The 3118-nt window shown below is 48.4% G+C and overlaps 1 pseudogene; it reads right to left on the bottom strand.

Annotated features, from left to right (window-relative positions):
• Positions 1 to 2181: 2181 nt before the first annotated feature.
• LOC110337876 lies at positions 2182 to 2792 on the bottom strand (annotated as a pseudogene).
• Between the last annotated feature and the right edge of the window lie 326 nt (positions 2793 to 3118).

Below are 3118 nucleotides of genomic sequence, written 5' to 3'. Positions count from 1 at the left end.
GTTTTCATTTTATAAATTGCCTTGGTCTTGGTGTTTTATCACAGCAGCATAAGCGAGAGTAACTAACACACTTCCTATGAAGAAATCCAAGGCTCCTGATAAATGATATCCCTTTTGCTGATGACTTTTCTTGAAATGACCTTGACCAGGTAGGTACCTTCCCTGGAAGGACATTGTTTGAGTGTTCCTTCCCTGAACACCTGCCAGTCTCTGTGGAGTAGCACAAGCCCGTCCTACTAAGCCTGGTTCTCTGTATGAATGTTCAGCTGGCTGTGGGGACTGTTCAAGGACTGTAGCCAACAACACCCACAGTTTGTTCTGGCCCCAAGCCTATGGATTTGAGCCAGCTCCCAAGTATACACAGGATCTCTGGGAAGAGCTATATGGTTGAATGTGATGCTCCAGCCAGTCTTATTCTTCAGTGAGTGCACACTACTGCCTAGGGATATGAGCACTACATCCCAGAAACAACAAATGTGTAAGTAAAGAAAGTTCTAGAAGCTTCGTGTTCCAGGACAGGAACAAGTTTCATCCTTTCACTGTGGTGATGTGGTTCAGGGATTTGAAAGGTTACACCCTTGCTCTGGTGACATCAGACCCCTGTATTTCTTCTCAGAGAAACCCTGGGGCTAGAAAGATGGAAGGCCTCCTGGCCCTCTCTGCCCCTCAGCCTCATATGCTCTCAAGCCACTGGCCATGTCCAGAAGGAACAGTGTGACAGGAATAAAGTACCTCAGCGTCTAGGTGGAGATGGGAGATCCCTGGAAGCTTGGGTCACACTCTATTGCTTTGTACCCAAGGCCAAGATTATTGATGGAGGCAGTATCATTTCTGAGTAACTTAGGGTTGACAGGCTTTCTGAGCACTCAAATGTGAGATTTCTCTTATCTCCATCTTGAAAAGAGCCCCTCAGACCAGTCTCCATGTTTCTTTTTCTTAGGTTCACCAGCTGTCTTTAGGCTTTACTGCTGTGAACAGATACCGTGACCAAGGCAACTCATATGAATAACATTTAACTGGGGCTGGCTTACAGGTTCAGAGGTTCAGTTTATTATCATCAAGCTAGGAACAAGGCAGCATCTAAGTAGGCATGGCGCAGGAGCAGCTGGGAGTTCGACATCCTCATCTGTTAGGAGAAGACTGACTTCCAGACTGCTAGGATGAGGGTCTTAAAGCCCACACCCTCAGTGACACACTTCTTCCCACAAGGCCACACCTAATAGTGCCACTCCCTGGGCCAAGCATACTCAGCTCCTCAAATCGGCTTTAGAGCTCACCATTGAAGCTTGAGCCAGGCAACCATCTGTATACAGCCAGGCTGTATGTGGAGGGGTGTGTGGTGACAGCAGAATGAGTGACAGGGGCCACCCGCTGTGTCTTACCTCACTGTTCTTGTTATGGCCATACTCATAAAAAAAATCACAACAGTCTCTAAAACCTGGGGAGTGGAAAGTCTGTCTTGCCTTTACTGTGTCACTACCTACCCAAAGAGACAGGCAGAGGCCAAGACCACAAGCACAGTCCATCACACAGAGAACTGCCTTTCAGAGAAAGGAGCCGGCTACTACAGTAGCAGACCCAGACTTGGGTATGGGAGGAGGCTGCATCTTGATCCACAGGAGGACACTGGATTCCACACTGGGCGGAGCTTGAGCATTTAAGACCTCAAAGCCCCACCTCCGCAGTGACACACCTCCTCTAACAAGGCCACACCTCCTAATAGTGCCACTCCTTATGGGCCAAGCATTCAAACACATGAGTCTGTGGGGGCCAAACCTTTTCAAACCAACACACCTGGCAACTCGGCAGAGTCTTTTTTTCAGTTGGGTGGGATGGGTTTTGTTGGAACGAGCGCAGTGTGGGCACTGAGAGATGCTGCATAATATATAATCTATTAACTAATTTTCCAGTTGCCATGACAAAGTATCTTGCAAGAAGCACGCAGGGCAGGAGGGGCTCTTTGGGTTCACAGTTGGAGGATTCATTATAGCAGTGCGGGGAAGGGACCCGCAGTAGCAGGAAGGGCAGCTGGTCACATTATATTCACAGTGTAGGTTGATTATACTCAGCTGGCTTCCTCCCTTTTGTATAGTCTGGTACCCCAGGCAGGCATTAGGGCTGCCATTTTTTTCTCCCAGGACAATGGCTTGTTTTATTTTAATGACTGATCCATGTTGAGGCCACAGCCAGGCCACTATGTACAGACACGAGGGAAGCTTTATTTCTTGGTCTCTTCCTCCTTGGACAGAGTCTTAAAGCTATCTCTTCCTTCTAAGTCTGGAACGGCTCCTCCCTGCACTTCCGTGCTTCCGTGGTCTTAGACCAGTGAGCCTGGCCACCTAGGAGCTTCTTGCTGGCCTTGTCTGCCTTCATTTTGTGGATGTGCTCCTTGAGAATCCAGTTGTTTTTTTAATACAACTCCCTTTGACCTTTAGGTACAGGATGTGATACATATGACGGTTAGTCTTCTGAGAGTCCCGGTATCTCGTGAGAAGCCGTCACAGGATTCTCATCCTTCTCATTCCCTTCTCAGGAGTCCCAGGGTTGGCAGTACCCTTCTACTTCCCTATGCTCCTATGCCAGCCCTTCTATTGGACCAAGGTGATTTTCTGGCAGCAAGCCCAGAGATGGACAATCACAGGCTTCCAGAAAATCTGCCCGTCTTTCCTGATCTGCTGATGGGAGTTGACCCTGGTGATTCCATTGGTCTCCTTGGGGTCCAATCAGACCTTCTGTTTGCCACAGCGGAGGGCACTAGAGGCAAGTCTCTTCTGTAGCCTGAGTGTACTCATGGGTGCAGACGCAGCAACAAAAGAGGGTGCTGCCATTTTTAAGGGTGGGTCTTGAGCCCTCAATTAACCTAATCAAGATGATCCCTCACAGGCACGCCCAAAGGCCGACCTAATCTAAAAATCCTTCCTTGATTGATATTTGTGGAATCTTGTCTCCTAGGTGACTCCAGATTCTGTGAGGTTGACAATACTAACAACCATCAGATCTGTGAAAAGGTTTCCAATTGCAGAGCAATCATAGGGGTTTCCCATCTACCCTGCGGCGAAGGCTCAGTGCAGCTTGTTGAGACTTTGGTTGACATTTGACCGTTCCCATACAGGAAACC

This window comes from Mus pahari, chromosome 21 (genome assembly GCF_900095145.1).
Source record: "Mus pahari chromosome 21, PAHARI_EIJ_v1.1, whole genome shotgun sequence".
Classification (NCBI taxonomy): domain Eukaryota; kingdom Metazoa; phylum Chordata; class Mammalia; order Rodentia; family Muridae; genus Mus; species Mus pahari.
Note: the sequence above shows the minus strand (reverse complement) of the source record. Positions and strands in the feature narration are given on the sequence as shown.